Source organism: Hipposideros armiger, unplaced genomic scaffold (assembly GCF_001890085.2).
Source record: "Hipposideros armiger isolate ML-2016 unplaced genomic scaffold, ASM189008v1 scaffold_213, whole genome shotgun sequence".
NCBI lineage: Eukaryota > Metazoa > Chordata > Mammalia > Chiroptera > Hipposideridae > Hipposideros > Hipposideros armiger.
In genome coordinates this window covers 1,766,892-1,784,984 of record NW_017731563.1, presented here as the reverse complement: position 1 = coordinate 1,784,984, position 18,093 = coordinate 1,766,892, and the positions used below count along the sequence as shown (strand labels likewise).

General features: G+C 44.8%; 1 long non-coding RNA gene across 1 annotated transcript in view; it reads right to left on the bottom strand.

The window, feature by feature from the left end:
- LOC109388970 (uncharacterized) overlaps window positions 1-17,672 on the bottom strand; it is a 53,438-nt gene extending 35,766 nt beyond the window's left edge. Inside the window, exon 1 of the long non-coding RNA XR_002125299.1 lies at window positions 17,461-17,672. This is a non-coding gene — a long non-coding RNA (uncharacterized LOC109388970). The remainder of the gene's footprint in view (window positions 1-17,460) is intronic.
- Between the last annotated feature and the right edge of the window lie 421 nt (window positions 17,673-18,093).

Here is an 18,093-nt window from a genome sequence, read left to right as displayed (position 1 = left end):
TCTTTGTCTGTTTTTGTCCTTGTAAAATGAGCTTCGGAGATTTCCCTCCTCTTCAATTTTTTGGAAAAGCTTAGGATGAATAGTTGTTAATTCTTCTTTGCTGTTTGGTATAATTCACCTGTGAAGCTATCTGGTCCAGGATTTTTGTGTTGGGAGTTTTTAAAATTATTGATTCGATTTTGTTAGTAGTTATCGGTCTGTTCACATTCTCTGTTTCTTATTGATTTAGTCTTGAAAGAGTGTATATTTCTAGGAATTTATTCATTTCTTCCAGGTTATCCAATTTGTTGGCATAGTATTTTCTTATAATCCTTTGTGTTTCTGTGGTGTCAATTGTCACTTTTCTTTCATTTCCTATTTTATTTATTTGGTGTCTCTCTCTCTCTCTCTCTCTCTCTCTCTCGAGAGAGAGAGAGAGAGAGAGAGAGAGAGAGAGTCTGGTTAAAGGTTTACCAATTTTTTCATCTTTTCAAAGAACCAGCTCTTGGTTTCATTGGTCTTTTGTATTTTTTTTACTTTATTTCACTTATTTCTGCTCTGATCTTTACTATTTCCTTTATTCTACTCACTTTGGACTTTGTTTTTCTTTTTCTAGTTCCTTTAGGTGTAAGTTTAGGTTGTTTATTTGAGGTTTTTCTTGTTTCTTGAGGTAGGCCTGTCTTGCTATGAATTTCCTTCTGAGAACTCTTTTGCTGTGTCCCATAGATTTGGGGTCATTGTGCTTTCATTTTCATTTGTCTCAAGGTATCTTGATTTCTTCCTTGATCTCATTGTTAACTCATTCATGATTTAGTAACATGTTATTTAGCCTCCATGTGTTTGTGTGTTTTTCAGTTTTCTTCTTGTAATTGATTTCTAGTTTCATGACATTGTGATTAGAGAAGGTCTTTGATATGATCTTGATCTTCTTAAATTTATGTAAACTCATTTTGTGGCCTACCATGTGGTCTATGCTAGAAAATGTTCCATGTGTGCTTGAAAAGAATTATATTCTGCTGCTTTTGGATGAATGTTCTAAAAATATCAATTACATTTATCTGCTTTAATATGTCATTTAAGGCTGCTGGTTCCTTGTTGATTTTCTGTCTGGATGATCTATTCATTAATGTCAGTGCAGTGTCAAATTCCTCTACAGTTTCTATATTACTGTCGATCTCTCTCTTTATGTTCATCCATATTTGCTTTATGGATTTAGGTGCTCCTACATTGGGTTCAAAATGTTTACAAGGATTATATCCTCTTGTTATATTGATTCCTTTATCATTATGAAATGTCCTTTATCTCTTGTTATAATCTTTGTTTTAAAGTCTATTTTGTCTGATGTAAGTAATGCTGCTCCAGCTTTATTGTCATTCCCATTTGCATGAAATATCTTTTTCCATCCCTTTACTTTCAGTCTGTGTGTGTCTTTTGATCTGAAATGGGTCTCTTGTAGACAGCATATGTGTGGGCCTTGTTTTCTTATCCATTCAGTCCCCCTATGTCTTTTGATTGGACCATTTAATCCATTAACATTGAAAGTAATTGTTGATCGATATATAGTTATTACCATTTTATTATTCATATATTTGATCTTTTTTTCTTCTTCTTAAAAAAGTCCTTCTAAAGCCAGCCAAGTGGTGCATTGGTTAAGAGTTGGCTTGGGACGCCAGCTCTGAGCAGCAGGGCCCCGGTTCGGATCCCACATGAGGACCAGTGATGCTGCGCTCTCTACAGCTAAGATGATGAACAATAGCTCGACCTGGAGCTGGGCTGCTGTGAGTCGCCAGCGACAGCGTAGGCTGCAGTGGGGCTAGCTGGCAGCGGGTGTGAGCTTTCGTGAGCTGCCATGAGCCGCCGTGAGCAGCCGTCCTATGGCCGGCCGAGTGACTGCCTCATCCAGGAAAAGCGCAATGATAATACCAACATGGGCCAGTGAAGCGACGTCCTCCACAACTAGACTGAAGAACAAAAGGACAGCAACTTGTCTGTTCCCCTTCCCTGATTTCCCAACGCTGTTCCTCTCCCCCAATTTCCCAATACAATCTTAAAATAAAAAGTCCTTCTAACATTTCTTGTAATACTGGTTTGGTGTTAATGAACTCCTTTAGCTTTTCCTTGTCTGGGAAGCTCTTTAGCTGTTCTTTGATGCTAAAATATAGCTTTGCTGAGTAGAATAATCTTGGTTGCAGGTCCTTGATTTTCATCACTTTACCTATTCATGCCAGTCCCTTCTGGCCTGCGAAGCTTCTGTTGAGAAATCTGCTAATAGTCTTATGGGAGCTCCCTTGTAGGTAACTAACTGCTTTCCTCTTGCTTTTTAAGATTCTTTCTTTGCCTTTGACCTTTGGCATTTTAATTATGATGTGTCTTGGTGTGTGCCTCTTTTTTGTTTCTTTTTTGAAGATTTTATTAGGGAATTGGGGGGAGGGAACAGCATTGGGGAATTGGGGAAGGAGAACAGACAAATTGCTGCCCTTTTGTTCTTCAGTCTAATTGTGGAGGACATCGCTTCACTGGCTCATGTTAGTATTGTGATCATTGTGCTCTTTCCGGCTGAGGCAGATCAGTCGCCAGTCATTGGACAGCCACTCACGGCAGCTCAAGCCGGCTGTCGGCTGCTCATGCTGGCTGCCGGCCACTCGCGGTAGCTTACCGCAATCCACTGCAGTCCCACTGCAGCCTACGCCATCGCCGGCAACTCACGGCAGCCCAGCTCCAGGTCGAGCTGTTGTTCACCATCTTAGCTGTAAAGGGCGCAGCATCACTGGCCCATGTGGAATCTGAACTGGTGGCCCTGCTGCTCAGAGCTGGCACTCTCAAGCCAACTCTTAACCAACTGAGCCACTCAGCCGGCCTGGTGTGGGCCTTTTTGAATTCATCTTTTTTGGGACTATCTGCACTTCCTGGGCTTGTGTGTCTCTTTCCTTCTCCAGGCTAGGGGAGTTTTCAGTGGTTATTTCTTAAAATAAACTTTCAGTTCTTTCCTCTGTTTCTTCTCCTTCTCATACCTCTATGATACAAATGTTGTTACACTTGATGTTGTCCCAGAGGTCCCTTAAACTATCCTCATTTTAAAAAATTATTCATTTTTCTTTTCGCTTGTCTGGTTGGGTGTTTTCCACTACTTTATCTTCCAAATCACTGATTTGATCCTGTGCTTCATCTAATCTGATGTTGATTCCTCCTAAATTTCATTTATTGTATTCTTCATTTCTGCCTTATTCTTTTTTATAATTTATCTGTCCTTTTTAAAGTTTATTATCTTTGTTGACATTCTCACTGAGTTGATCTATTATTCCCCTAAGTTTGTTAAGCATTCTTATAACCAGTATTTTGAACACTGTATCTGGTAGATTACTAGCTTCCATTTGTTTAGTCTTTTTTTTTTTTTTTGAGTTTTCTTTTGTTGTTTCATTTGGGACATGTTTCTTTGTCTCCTTCTTTTGGCTGCCTCCCCATGTTTGTTTCTACATATCAGGCAGATCTGCTATATCTAATAGTCTTGGAAGGGTGACCCTATTTAGTGGGTGTCCTTTGGGGCCCAGTGGTCATGTGAGTTGGGTGCTCCAGGGGTGTCCCTTATGTAGATTGAGTGTAGCCTCCTGTTGTAGTTAAGCCTTGATTGTTGTTTGCTCACCAGTGGGTGGGGTTGACCTTCGGGCTGACTGGATGTGAGGACTAGCCATGTCCACGTGAAAGCTGACCTCATGGAGTGACATTTGCCCCATTAGGGCTCTGGTGCCTGCCAAGTTCACCATTTGAGTGTGCCACTTTTGAAGCTAATTGGGTGGTGTTCTGTTGTGGCCTGAGGTCAGCCACTGTGTGTGTTGATTCTACATCGTCTTGGGAGGGGCTCTGATGTCAGCCAAGGTAAGATGCTACCTGTGTCCAGCTAAGAGCCACCTGGTAGAAGCTACAGAGAAATCTGTGGTTGGCAGCTGTCTGTGCTGGGCCCAGAAGCACCAGAGAGGCCACACTGTATGTAATCTGAGACTGGCTATCGCCCCTGCTAGGCCTGGGGCCACTCAGCAAAAGGCACAGGGCTCACTGAAGTCAGCTGCCACTTGCCTGGGGCCTGCAGACCTTGGAGCATTTTTAAGAAAGTCTGTAGTGCAGAGTGAGGCTGCAGGTGAGGCACAGCAGCTGAAAGAGTCAAGGGCAGGGTGCAAGTTGGGTATAGTAGGGCCTCAGGGAGTCACCAGAGTGGGGTAAGCAATGTTCACCAGGTTAGTGCAGATTCAGATTTGGTGCCCACCTGCCCACTTCTGCAGGTTGTGTGTGGGGAGGGCTCAACACAGGGACAATGGTGATTCTTGTCCTGGGGCCACACAATACCATTTCTTCCCATATGTCTCTGGTGCCTTTTGAGCTGCTGTCCCTTTGCTGGAGCTCAGGGTGAATGTGTGAGCTAGTGAGTCGGTGCACAGGGATTTCTTGGTTTCTAGCAGTCCTCTCACTGGGATGGGACAGGATTGCTGTTGGTTTTCACAGACAGCTGTTGTGGGGACTACTCTTCCCACACTGGAACCCTGGGCTGTGGAGCCCAGTGTAGGTCTGGGACCCCTCGCTCCTCGGTAGGGACCTTGGCAGCTGAGATATCCCTCCCAATTCTCAGTGACCAAATGTAGGTGTGCGATCAGCCTGTTTCTCATCTCTGCCATCACCTGCCCCCACCCCCTGCCCCTCTCCCTCACACACACACTGGTCTCATTGTGGCCCCTTTATATCCTTAGTTATAGAAGTTTCATTCAGTTAGTTTTCAGGTGGTTCTCCAGGTTGACTGCTCTATCATTTAGTTATAATTTTGATGTGGTCATGGGAAGAGATGAGCACAGCACTTATCTACTCCATCATTTTGACCAGAACATTAAAAAAAGACAGTTTTAATACTGATTTTTTTTCTTCAGCTCTTCAGATCTTGCCTGTACCTATTAGCAAACTGATCCATAAAATTCTTTAATATTCGGGGGTGGGAGCCACCTGCACTAGTTCCAAAAGTTTTGGTTCACCTTCTCTTGGAATTCAAAGCCCTGGCACTTTGGCCCCTCCACAAGCTAGCATACCCAAATCCTGTACGGCCCGCTCTCGGCTTCTCCACCCTCTGGGCCCTACAGCATGTCAGAAATCCGTTTTATTGACTTTCAAGTGTATTTCACATGTGAAGAAAATCAGCTCTTTATCACAATATGTGCTGCAAATATGTCCCCAGTTTATTGCTTATCTTGTTTTAGCTATTTTTGCCATATAAAAAATTTAAATTTGTATACAGTCAACTTTATCAAACTTTATTAATGGTTTAAAGTGATAATACATTTATTACTTTCTCTTCTTTCTCTTTCTCTCCTATCATCCCATTTCTCCCAAATACCAAAATTAATCTGATACCATTCTAACCCAAATCATATCTCATATTCCTGGGTCTAGGGTCAGCTCAACAGCTGGAAGTCACCTGGAGTTAATCCAGGTGAACCCTGAAGTTTCAACATCATCTCAAGAGGCTCCAGGTAGCCTTGAATCAACTTTGCCCTGATTTATGAGGTGTCCTAAATCAGTACTGACAAGCACTGACTTTCTGTAACCTGGGAGTGCCCCACAACCCAGCTGGTCTGCTTGGACTCCCTCTGCCCTAGTCTGACCTATCTTTCGGAGGCATTGCAGTGGGGCTGGCACAGAGGAGCTAGGACCTGGTGACCTATCACCTCTTTTTCATTCTTTTCAGCTCCTTAAAACAATCCCCAATGGAGCCAGAGTTCTCACTGTCTGAGAAGGGAAAGGTAAAAAAACAAGAATGAATTTTATGGTGTTGAATTAAAATTTGAATATGGTTGTCAATGTGAACTCATGATTCCCAATACATAGCAAAAGATAGAGATAAATACAGATGTATAGGTGTGTGTAAAATTTTGAATTTGCCTTTGTGTATTCTTCAATCTTAGTTGCGGGTGGGTATAACCACCACCCCATGCAGGAGTCAAACCAGCAGGCTTGCTGTTAACAGTGCATGCTCTATCCACTGAGCCATCCAAGCGGCAGCTCAGCTCAAGGTGCCCAGTTCAGTCTTAGCTACGGGTGGGCATAGCCTTCCATTGAACAGGCAATCTTATTGTTACACCAGCTGAGCCATCTTGTTACCTGTTGGCAGCTCAGCGGCAGCTCAGCTCGGGCTCAGTGTCACTGGCCCATGTGGGAATCGAACCGGCGGCCCTGTTGCTCAGAGCTCACACTCTTAAGCCAAATCTTAACCAACTGAGCCACTCGGCCGGCCCTGCTTTTGTGTATTCTTTAAAGGTTTTACATACACATCCTTTCCATTGAGTCTTCCTCCTCTAGTTTGTAAGGGCAGGACCATAGGCAGCTATTTCTCCACATCTCATCTGCCAGGAATATAAATGTCTGCATAAAATATTGTTATTTAGGCATTGGAGATTAAAAAATAAGATTGACAAAAAAACAAGACAAAAAAAGGTCATTGCTTGTTGTCATGGACTAACTGGTGCATTCCCCCGTTCTTCTTGCCTTCCAAGGTCCTTCTCAGCGGTTTGACATTCTACAACTCTACTGGCCCTTAGTATGGCTGCATCCACCTTACAAGCATTTTACCCCTAAGCTTCTTCTTTCCTCCCTCCCTTCCTTCCACCCTCCCTCTTTTCTTCCCTCCCTCCTTCCCTCCTTTCCTCCCTCACTTCCTTCTTCTCTCTCTCCTTCCCTCCTCCTTCTTCCCTCCCTCCCGCCTTCCCTCCCACCTTCCCTCCCTCTCTCCCCTTTTCCACCATCCCTCCCTTATTTCCATAAATGTTTTCTGAGCTTTTAACACATGTCAACACTCTGCTTGGTACTGGCAGTCCAGTGGTGAACTGGTACTATATCCGACAGATACACGTGCTGCCTCCAGCGAGTGTACAATCTCACAGACAAAATACAGTGAATCGTTAAATGAACCAGGGCCCTTTCTTCCAGTGGCTGATCCCTCACCAGAAAAGGGACAATTCGCAGGTCTAATGGTAGCCTCAATGAAAGCACTTTTCTCTCTCCCACTGGGGGAGAGAGTTTTTAAGTACTCTGATCCTCTTGCTTCTAGCCTATTAATAAAAATGGAGATTGTGTGGTTTCACGCGCTCGTTTGATCCTCATGGGGGAGAGGGAAGACATTCTGGTCTGCATGTTACAGAAGAGGAGAAGTGGTGGGTTGCCTGAGATGACAGTGCATGTTAGTGCTGAGCTGGTGCTGGTGGGAAGAGAGGCTGTTAGGTCAGAAGGAGATGTTAAAGGCCACACTGTCCAGGCACTTGTTTGCTGCTTCAGTTTCTTCCCCAGCTCTCCTGACTCCTGTACTGCTTTCCTAAACCAGAGACCAGGATGGCGGTGGCCCTACTTCCAAAGATGACCAGACTGATGCTGCATTCCTTTAGGATGGCCAATGCACTCCTCTTCTGTAATTTGCTTTCTTAACTTCAGAGGATACTTCTAGTTCTTTATATCTATCAGCAGGCTTATAGGGGAATACAGACCAATGGATTGTAGACCAGGTCCTGGACGATGCAAGGAACTGTGTCCTAAAGAAGCTTGTGATTTAAGAAGCTAAACAGATATGCAGACAACTCTACTGCAGTGGTGAGGGAATCTCGTGGAGGTTTGAGTGATACACCAACCACATCAGTAACCTCCTGGAATTCTCTCTTCTCCACAGCAAAGGCTTTCAAGGAGGAAGAGTGAAGTCACAGACAAGTTTGAAGGGAGAGGGGAGAGCAGTGGCAGAAATTCATGACACTGCATAGGTTGAGCTAGCGCAGTGCATGGTCAGCTGAGAGGACCTCAGAGGTGGGGGATGCAAGCGAGACCACGGGGGTGGGGGGTGTTCACCAGGTTAGTGCAGATTCAGATTTGGTGCCCACCTGCCCACTTCTGCAGGTTGTGTGTGGGGAGGGCTCAACACAGGGACAATGGTGATTCTTGTCCTGGGGCCACACAATACCATTTCTTCCCATATGTCTCTGGTGCCTTTTGAGCTGCTGTCCCTTTGCTGGAGCTCAGGGTGAATGTGTGAGCTAGTGAGTCGGTGCACAGGGATTTCTTGGTTTCTAGCAGTCCTCTCACTGGGATGGGACAGGATTGCTGTTGGTTTTCACAGACAGCTGTTGTGGGGACTACTCTTCCCACACTGGAACCCTGGGCTGTGGAGCCCAGTGTAGGTCTGGGACCCCTCGCTCCTCGGTAGGGACCTTGGCAGCTGAGATATCCCTCCCAATTCTCAGTGACCAAATGTAGGTGTGCGATCAGCCTGTTTCTCATCTCTGCCATCACCTGCCCCCACCCCCTGCCCCTCTCCCTCACACACACACTGGTCTCATTGTGGCCCCTTTATATCCTTAGTTATAGAAGTTTCATTCAGTTAGTTTTCAGGTGGTTCTCCAGGTTGACTGCTCTATCATTTAGTTATAATTTTGATGTGGTCATGGGAAGAGATGAGCACAGCACTTATCTACTCCATCATTTTGACCAGAACATTAAAAAAAGACAGTTTTAATACTGATTTTTTTTCTTCAGCTCTTCAGATCTTGCCTGTACCTATTAGCAAACTGATCCATAAAATTCTTTAATATTCGGGGGTGGGAGCCACCTGCACTAGTTCCAAAAGTTTTGGTTCACCTTCTCTTGGAATTCAAAGCCCTGGCACTTTGGCCCCTCCACAAGCTAGCATACCCAAATCCTGTACGGCCCGCTCTCGGCTTCTCCACCCTCTGGGCCCTACAGCATGTCAGAAATCCGTTTTATTGACTTTCAAGTGTATTTCACATGTGAAGAAAATCAGCTCTTTATCACAATATGTGCTGCAAATATGTCCCCAGTTTATTGCTTATCTTGTTTTAGCTATTTTTGCCATATAAAAAATTTAAATTTGTATACAGTCAACTTTATCAAACTTTATTAATGGTTTAAAGTGATAATACATTTATTACTTTCTCTTCTTTCTCTTTCTCTCCTATCATCCCATTTCTCCCAAATACCAAAATTAATCTGATACCATTCTAACCCAAATCATATCTCATATTCCTGGGTCTAGGGTCAGCTCAACAGCTGGAAGTCACCTGGAGTTAATCCAGGTGAACCCTGAAGTTTCAACATCATCTCAAGAGGCTCCAGGTAGCCTTGAATCAACTTTGCCCTGATTTATGAGGTGTCCTAAATCAGTACTGACAAGCACTGACTTTCTGTAACCTGGGAGTGCCCCACAACCCAGCTGGTCTGCTTGGACTCCCTCTGCCCTAGTCTGACCTATCTTTCGGAGGCATTGCAGTGGGGCTGGCACAGAGGAGCTAGGACCTGGTGACCTATCACCTCTTTTTCATTCTTTTCAGCTCCTTAAAACAATCCCCAATGGAGCCAGAGTTCTCACTGTCTGAGAAGGGAAAGGTAAAAAAACAAGAATGAATTTTATGGTGTTGAATTAAAATTTGAATATGGTTGTCAATGTGAACTCATGATTCCCAATACATAGCAAAAGATAGAGATAAATACAGATGTATAGGTGTGTGTAAAATTTTGAATTTGCCTTTGTGTATTCTTCAATCTTAGTTGCGGGTGGGTNACTTGTCTGTTCCCCTTCCCCCAATTCCCCAGCACTGTTCCCATCCCCCCAATTCCCCAATAAAAATCTTAAAAAAAAAAAAGTGAGTGTTTTAGGAAATTAAAGCTCTGTAAGGCTGCATTTTCATGGAATCTTCTGGATGCTTCCCCTAGAACCAGAGTTGGATTTTCCATGAAGTGAATGCAGCTTAATCTTCAGGCCACTTCCTTGCCTTGTAGGGTTCTATTCATAATTTTGTATTTGTAGGTGTAAAAACGGTCCCCCACCCTGACTGTATGAAAAGCTGACTCTTTCTCCCTAGGACTCCACAAGTTGAAGGGATGGAAGAACTTTGGGTTCTATAAATTATTCCTGGGCCACAATGTATCAATACGTGACAGCTGTTGTTAACAAGCTGGATGGTACACCTGAAAGCTGCTAACTGAGCAGATCCTAAAAAGTCTTATCACGAGGAAAAAACATTTCTTCTTTTTCTTGTACCTATATGAGGTGATGGATGCTAACTAAACTTATCATGGTAAGCATTTCACAACACATGTAAGTCAAGTCACTATGCTGTACACCTGGAACTTATAAGTGCTGTATGTCAATTATATCTCCACAACTGAAATAACATTAATAAATAAAACATTTCTCTATATGCAAAGCAAAAAAATCAAAGCAAAACAAACAAAAACCCTCAGTGTTCTGATTTCCAAACAATTTCCCTACCCCTACATTGTTAAAAGAAGGAACAATGATAAGTATTATACTTGGGAGCAAGTTTGTTTTTTTTTAAACATTTTTGGCTCTGATAATATCTGAAGGTATGTTATTATGACCTTAATAGAGGACACATTTACCAAATATTCTTTAGTTCAGAGTGAAGCTTAGGTGGCAGTTGGAGGGACGTGTGACTGTCACATGCACAGGATGTGTCCCTGTGGGCAGGTATGGACCAGCCACCTCTGTGTGCTTGTGTTTTTAGCAAACACTGGGACTTGAGTTTCAAAGCACAGCCCATGCTGTGGGAGTGACACTCTACCTCCTCCATCCCCTGACAACTGTGACTACCCGGCCAGCTGTCACTCGTACAGAATGTCCCCAACTTATAAACGGGCATTGTTCTCAGAAAGAGATTTCTAAGTCCACAGTTCAGAATTGGAAGGCATTTCCCCAGATAAACAAGGGTATGTGTAATCTTTGTTATTCAGAACAAACTGAAAGAACTTCTTGTATCCTTGAAATCAAGGACTACACAAAATGGTAACAGAAACCCCACCTTGTATAAATTGTTCCCTCAGAAATGCCGTCCAACTTCTAATCTGAGACCCTGGGAAATCTTCCCTTGTCACAAACCTTTCCCAACTCTTAGCCCTCGATGTGGCTGCCATGGCATGTGGTGGAGGCCAGTAAGGAGAAAAGAGCCTGGTGAGGGGTGGCCAGCTCCGGTGGAGGGCAAAGTCAATCCCAGAATTCCTTTCCATAAGATTCCCTGTCCTTGTATCTTCTGAGTGCCCCAGGGATAAGGCTGCTTCCCTTCATGCTTCTAGTCAAGCTTTCTGTGCCCTTTTGAAGTTTCCTGAGGTCTTTGTAACCTAGAAACAATGGCAAACAGCCTGGAGGTTTAAAAAATGGCTCCCTTTTGAAGAGGAATGGAATTTTTCACTAATTTTTCAATTAATGGACCTTCTTGGAAAGACCAAGTTTTGACATAGGGAAGAATGGTGGATTCCTGGGTATACAAAAGGCCAAACAAATTCAGGTTAGAGTTCTTGCATCTGTAGTTGGCTTTAGTTATGAGATGATTCCCAAGATCTTATATGTCATAATCTTGTACTTTTAAAAAAATCATATTTTCTTTGTTCTTGTCTTGATACAGGCTCAATGTACCTATACCAATATCTCAATCTTTTAAAGATTTATATTATATAAGTGGCTTTCACATCCGTTATCTAATTTTTTCTATTTTAAAGATTTTTATTGAGGTATTGGGGGAGGGGAACAGTGCTGGGGAATCGGGGGAAGGGAAACAAACAAGTTGCTGTCCTTTTATTCTTCAGTCTAGTTGTGGAGGACGTTGCTTCACTGGGCCATCTTGGTATTATCATTGCGCTCTTCCAGGGTGAGGCAGATTGGTCGCCGGCCTCTGGATGGCCGCTCACGGTGGCTCTTGGCAGCTCACACCGGCTGCTGGCCACTCACGCTGGCTATCGGCCACACACGGTAGCTTATGGCAGCCCACTGCAGCAGGGGCTGAAGCCTATGCCATTGCCGGCGACTCACAGCAGCCCAGCTCCAGGTCGATCTGTTGTTCACCATCTTAGCTGTAGAGGGCAGTGTCACTGGCCCTCATGTGGGATCTGAACCGGAGCCCTGCTGCTCAGAGCTGGTGTCCCAAGCCAACTCTTAACCAACGCGCCACTCGGTCGGACCTAATTTAATTTTTTTTTAATTGGGGAACAGTGTTTTTCCAGGACCCATCAGCTCAAAGTCAAGTAGTTGTTTCAATCTAGTTGTGGAGGGCACAGCTCAGTGGCACATGTGGGGATCTAACCGGCAACCTTGGTGTTATGAGCACTGTGCTCTAACCACCTGAGCTAACTGGCTGCCCCTCCATTATCTAATTTGAGGTAGAGATATCATTATCCATTTTATTGCTAAGCAAACTGTCTGAGATCACATAGCTAGTTGATTGGAAAGCTAGGTCTTCTTCACCAAATCTGTCCTTGCTGATTTTTTTTAGAGGTTGGTTAATTCCCTAAAGGAAGACAGGATTCAGAGTCCTGGAGCTAAAAATGAATCTCCAGGGAATATCTGGTTTTCTCCCTGTCTCCAGACTCTTAAATTATCCTCAACCTCTAAATGTCTCCTATTTTCTTAATCTTCTTTAGGGAATGAAATCTGTAACTCTCAGTTACCTACCTGTCCTGGTGACAAATAGCCTCTCTGATTAGAAAGACATCCTTTATTTCCACCGTGGCTCTTTTAGTTACAAAAAAAAAGGTTTATTTGGCAGAGAAAGTGTTTTTTACTACTTTCTTGGGAAAACACAATAAGGGCCTTAGAAAACAAAAGACTAGCCCGTGATTACTGGGTCAGTTCACAATAGTCCACAGCACAATTGAAATAATAACTAATTCAAGAATAGGATTACATACATTTTCCATATTCCTTCTTAATCTGCCATGACAGCCAAGCCTTATAAAACCCCTGAGAGGTGGGCAGAGCTGGCACCAGTGCCAGGTGCTGATAAGCAAACCAAAGCTTGGAAGCCTCGTGTTTCATCCAAGGCCCTTGCTCAAATCAACAACAGAGCTGGACTAGAATTCTGGTCTCGGCCCCCGGGAATTAAGAAGCCATGTCTCCATGCCCACCAAGGAGTCATGCTGAGTTGTTAGCTCTGATCCCTGAATTCAGGACTGCTGAAGGCAGAAACAGAGATGCTCCCCAGGGACTTTGCTCAGCGAGAAAACAAAGCCCAGGTGGCCTCTGCCAGCTGGTCCTGGGCAAAGCCAGCAGGATGTGTGTGAGTGTGCAGCTGCTGGTTTCGCCCGGCTCAGGACTGTGGGAAGCAGCCTCGTTCAGAGGCTTTTCCTTCAGGTCTGCACGCAATCCATGTGGCTTTGTACATCTGAGTGCAGTGTCACTTTTGAAGCACACTGTGTGTTGTGCATCTCTCCAAAGCTAGAGAAGACAAACAAAGATGCAGGCCAAACTTAGGGCTCAGGTTTGCCTCAAAAAACAAAATCCCCTCCTCATCTGATAGTACAATGTGGACCACAGTGGAGATTAGAAACAGGTCCACGAAGTTACTTTTGCACATCTTATGCAGGAGTATTGGGGGACAGACTACTGATTTTAGTCTCTTAGGAGACTCTGATTCAGGACAGTTTACCACTCCCTCCTCCAGGTTCAATCTTAAGTGTAGACATTGATAATTTATTCCATATTCCACCCCCCCCCCAGACCTCCAACAGTCTGAGGTCCTGGTCACACTTCCTCCGAGCCTAACTCTTCCTGCAAAAGGCCATCCCACTGCATGGAAGGCTTGGTGTAGTCAGACATAGTAAGTTATTGGTAATTCCCAAACCTATCTACACTGCAGAATCGCTCAAGGCATCTTTTATTTTATTTTATTTTTAAAGATTTTTTTGTTGGGGAATTGGGGGCAGGGGAAGCGTTGGGGAATCAGGGAAGGGGAACAGACAAGTTGCAGTCCTTTTGTTCTTCAAAAAGTCTAGTTGTGGAGAACTTCACTTCACTGACCCATGTTGGTATTATCATTGCACTCTTCCCAGGTGAGGCAGATCGGTCGCAGGCCTCTGGACGGCCGCTCACAGCGGCTCTTGGCAGCTCACACCAGCTGCCGGCTGCTCACGCTGGCTGCCAGCCACTCATGGTAGCTTACTGCAGCCCACTGTAGCGTCACTGCAGCCTATGCCAACGCCGGCGACTCACGGCAGCCAAGCTCCAGATCGAGCTGTTGTTCACCATCTTAGCTGTAGAGGGCAGTGTCACTGGCCCTAATGTGAGATCCGAACCACAGTCCTGCTGCTCAGAGCTGGCGCTGGCATCCCAAGCCAGCTCTTAAACAATGCGCCACTCGGCCAGCCCTCAAGGCATCTTTTAAAACAGATTCACAGGCCCCACCTAGATTCACTCAATCAGCATCTCTAGCTCTGGGTCCTGGGAGTTTGAATTTTAAAATCTCTCCATGTGATTTTAATTCAGCCAGATCAAGAGCAAGCAATTAAAAATGCAATGAACTCCCTCCTTGCACCACGAAAAAGGGGAAAATCACTCCTCTCACCATTTCCACACATTAGAGCACCGCTTCAGACTCAGACTCAGCTGTAATCCAAGCCCTGCTCCATGTCCACTTCAAGCTTCCTCTCCCACATGCTTCAACACCATCTTGCTTTGACTTGGGCTTCTTTCTTTCTGAGCAGATAGAGGATCGGAGCCCCAAGAGCTGCGCATTGCACAGCTTTCTTCTAAGACCTACACCCTGCCTCACTCCTGCTCTGAACCAAGGAGCCCCGGTGAGAGCTCTGAGTTAGGCAGTACCCTCAGCGGGCGCATGCTGGGCAGTGGGGGCCAGAAGAGCTCCACATTCTCACCTGGAGTCATCATACCTGCTTCCAGTCCTACCTTCCTGTCCTCAGGGGGCCTCAGTCCCTCATTCCAGTGCAACATGCAGTTTCCACGCCCGACTGATCTGACTGTCCTGCAGCACATCGGAGTGCCAAGGCTGTGCTGAGTTGAGGAAGGAGGCCTTTCTGTGACTGAAAATGTGACATGTAGTTTGATAATAATTTAGTTTGTCTCCTTTTCTTGTAATAGAAATTACTTATTTGTGATGACTAAGAGGCTGTAAGAGCAAATTAGAAAAAGGGGTTCAGAAGCTCAGTTCATGGCCTTGTCTGTAAGATATCAGACATTTTCAGAGCACTTCTGAATTTTAAAGACCGCCATTATTCAAAACTTCAGACTCATAATACCTGGGAAAGGAAATGGAAAGAGTTTCCCTTTGTGTAAGTTTGGGGCAAGTAGCATAATAGAGAAAACCCGTTCTCTCCTATGGGCCTCTGGGGCCCCTCCCAAAGGGCTGGCCACAGTTTTACCCCCCTGGGTGCAGACTGGGTAGAAAGGACATTTGCACCAGGAGAGTTGGCTGCTTACTAACTAGGAAAAAAATTCCTAGAGAGAGACTTAACTGCTCCAAGCCTTTTGTGATACAAGGGAATTCTAAGAACCAGGGATCAGGAGGGCTGGAAAGCTGACATTCCCAGTCCTGAGTTTGAGTGACCGCCTCAGAGGAGGAGATGCTGCTCTGACCCTGGGGGCTGAAGTCAAAGACCCAGGGCACTGTGTGACCTCCTGTTCCCACTGTTGCTCTCCCACCAGCCTAATTCCATTGTTCCCAGTTTCTACAGGTCCATGGAGGGGCAAGCAATTAGCATCCTGCCCCTCCCCCACCCCCACCTCTTCCTAATCATTGAAGAGAGAGTATTTTTTTCTTTTTAAGCACCAGGTTAAGCTGGAGCAGTACATCCTTATTCCTCTCATCTCTTGGGCCCTGACATCTAAAACCTTCCCATAGTTCTTCTTTGTAACTCATTCCTTTCTGGCCAAGAGTCCATCTTACCGTCTCCTGCCAGTTGCCTTGCTATTTTCTGCGAGAGCCATCATGTCATGCCTAGCCTGAGGACTTAAGTTCTTGTGCTGTGTTAGTTACATTGCCAAGAACAAATTAAAATTCTCAGAGAATTAAAAAAAAAGGGACAACTCTCTTGTGTCAAATGAACGCACCGTGAGGCAGCTCTCCAATTCATACTGAATGTGAGCGTGAGTTACCCAGTGAGTTCCTCGGCCCTAGGCATGTAACTCCCCAGGCTCAGCACTCCCCCAGCTCTCTGCTTCAATATGTATGTCAATATACTGTCTTCACTTTGGCATAATTTTCTGTCATTAGCCCCGTAAACTTTGTCCTTTTACTTTAGATTGGGGATTGCCAAGTTCCCTCTCATTCAAAATTCATGGTGGCAAGATGGGGAAGATCATTGCACACACCTTGAGACTTAGAAGGAAACAGGAACCTCTTATTTCAGGTGACTAGATCCTGTAATTACCCAGAAATCCACTGAGAAAGAGCTCTGGAGTCAGCATCAATTATCAACTGTGTGAGTCAAACATTACTTAACCTCTCTGAGTCTTAGTTTTCCTATCGGTAACACATGGAGAATAATGCCTACCTTTCAGAGGTACTGAGAGGATTACATAGTAAAATATATGCAAAGCAGTTGGTATACAGTAAGCAGATGACAAATGGTAACTGTAATTATCCCCACCTCCATAATGATAGTTTCAGCTGCCTGGAAACTACGTAGGAGCAGGGCATAAGCCCTGGTTAAACACATACCTAGTATGCAGCCATTTCCCCAGGCCACGCTCCATTGTCATCACTGAGTTCTCAGTGGCCCTGCTGAGCGGGACTAGGCATTCCCCTCATGGTTTCCTTGCCTGCACTACCTTCCACACTCAATCTTTAAGTAAAAGACACTGACCTAACTCTTCCCAAATGTATTCAAACAAAAAATCTAAAACTGCTGCTGTCCAGATTCTGTTTCTGCCATCAATCCACAAGGACCCCATTGCCCAAATTTTGAACTACGGTGGGAGCCACAGCATTAAGCTAAAATTGATAAAACAGCGACACCGTGTGGCCAGACAGGACTGCAGCTCAGCCCAGAGAGGGTGCTGCGTGAGCCCACAGTCTTGGCGCCGTCAGGTCCAGTTATAAAATAAAATGAGGAAGGAAACATAGCACCTCTTAAGTGTGAGTGGAATTACTTCCTACTTTACAAATGTGTCTTCCCTGTGCAGAGCCTAAGGTTTGAAGGCTGCATGGCTTGTGCTCTCAAATCAAAAAGGGCAGAAGGCGATTAGCTATAGGGCACATGTAAAGTTTCAAACGTTTGTGGCACTGCTCCCCAGGAGCTGTAGATTTACAGAAAAATCTTAGCAATCCTTATCCCAGATATTTCTTGGCATGTACTTCAGAAAATAGCTCAGATATTTCTTGGCATGTACTTCAGAAAGTTCTCAGACCTTGAAGAACTAGGATAACCATGAAGTAATTAATACTGTAGAGTTACACTCTCGAAGGGAAGATCGCTTTCAATCACTAACAGGAAACATTGGCCCTTCAAATAGAGCTTAATATAAAAGAATTACTAAATCTGTAGGATGGCATGTCAGCCAGGGGTGGTCTCTGAGTCGTCTAGTCATCTGCTTAGTAATTTTACTCCCTTAATGCTATCAGATGGACAAATGGGTATTTCTCACATCCCTGAAGCTACTTGGGGAACAGGAACCTTCCTCTTTACCTGGTGGGCTCAGGTTTTTACCTCTTGAAGAAAAGTCTCAGGACTTGTCCCGTAAGTATGCGTTGTCACCGGTGAAGGACTCCTCAGCAGCATTTCCAGGGTAAATACTCAGGGCATCTCCATGTATAAGATGGATGATGAGTTCTCTGATCTAACCCATTAGCACAGAAGCAGATGAGGACCGAGCAGCTCCTCCCGCCTTGATGAATCCTTAAACCCTCCACTTCATTGACTTGAAACATAAGGTGATGGGATGGTGGAGGGAGCCCAGACCCAGGAGCTCCTCCCCGGGAATTGGAACAAGGATCAAGAGGAATTCTGAGTCACTTCCTATTTCTGGAACTGCAGCCTGTTAACTCAGAAGCTATCGGCCCCCATGTTTCCACCACCGGGGCAGAGGAAGCTGGTCTGCAGAAACACTCAGGGAGGGAAGCTGACCACAGGGGAGTGAGAGGCGGGAGGGAGAGTGAGCCAGAGGCGTCTGGGGCAGCTCCTGAAGACTCTCCTGAACCCTTATAATACTGCCCTCTTTTGAAGCTGTCTCAAACCGATTCTGTTACTTGCAACTTAGAACAGAATACACAGTGGCCTGGGCAGTTAATCTCCTTATACTTCAGTTTCATCACCTGTTCAGTGAGAATCATCATTCATTCA